Consider the following 971-nt stretch of genomic DNA (forward strand, 5'->3'; position numbering starts at 1 on the left):
AATCAACACCGAAGACAAGCTAGGAACTATCACATAGCTGATTTTGATGCACCTACTCAAAATTTTCAGAATCGATCTGCGATTCAAGTACCATTTCCAAACCGGAATGAGTTTGAAGTCAAGCCTCAAATCATCTCATTGGTGAAGCAAAACCAGTTCCATGGAGTTCCTTCTGAGCACCCAATGGACCATATCGAGGTTTTTGAAGAAATTTGCAGCATGATGAGAACAAACCAAATTCCACCTGACTATTTAAAGTGTAAGTTGTTCCCTTTTTCATTAGCAGATAAAGCTCACCGTTGGTTGAAGTCTTTGCCTGCAGGATCGATTACTAATTGGGAAGAATGTAGAACTGCTTTCCTAAACCACTTCTACACTAAGTCAAGGTCGAACAATTTGAGAACGAAGATCTCAACCTTTCAACAAGGGCCAACTGAATCTTTCTATGAAGCTTGGTAATGTTTTAAGGAGTATGAACATGATTGCCCTCATCATGGATTTCATGGATCAAGCCTGCTGAGCACATTTTACCGAGGTTTGCAACCAAAATACAAACTTTCACTTGATACAGCTAGCAATGGAGATTTTGGGCAAAAGACGATAACCCAAGGAAGAGCTCTCATCAAAAATTTGGCTCAAGCCAATAGCAATGACTGTCCTGAATACGATCGATCGATGAAGCAAGCCGGAATAGACAACAGGGAGATAACCGAGTTGAAGAACATGGTGAGCGAGCTTCTGAAGAGCAACAATCGCCCGATCCATGCCTGTGAAACCAACAATGGCACAGAAGAGGAAGGACCTAGTGATATCGATCACATTAATCAAGCATTTCAAGAAGAAGATGTGAACTACGTAGGAGCACTGGTGCCATACAAAAATCGCTCCAACAACAACTTCAACAACAACTTCCGGAACGCAAATTACAAAAATCTCTCTTACCGCAATCCAAATGTGGAGAACCCTCAAGA

The 971-nt window shown here is 41.5% G+C and overlaps 1 non-coding gene across 1 annotated transcript; it reads right to left on the bottom strand.

The window, feature by feature from the left end:
- Positions 1 to 393: 393 nt before the first annotated feature.
- Positions 394 to 500, bottom strand: LOC112090038. The gene has a single exon (XR_002901397.1). It is a non-coding gene; the product is annotated as a small nucleolar RNA R71 (small nucleolar RNA).
- Positions 501 to 971: the final 471 nt, after the last annotated feature.

This window comes from Eutrema salsugineum, unplaced genomic scaffold (assembly GCF_000478725.1).
Source record: "Eutrema salsugineum unplaced genomic scaffold, Eutsalg1_0 scaffold_11, whole genome shotgun sequence".
In the NCBI taxonomy this organism is placed as follows: Eukaryota; Viridiplantae; Streptophyta; class Magnoliopsida; order Brassicales; family Brassicaceae; genus Eutrema; species Eutrema salsugineum.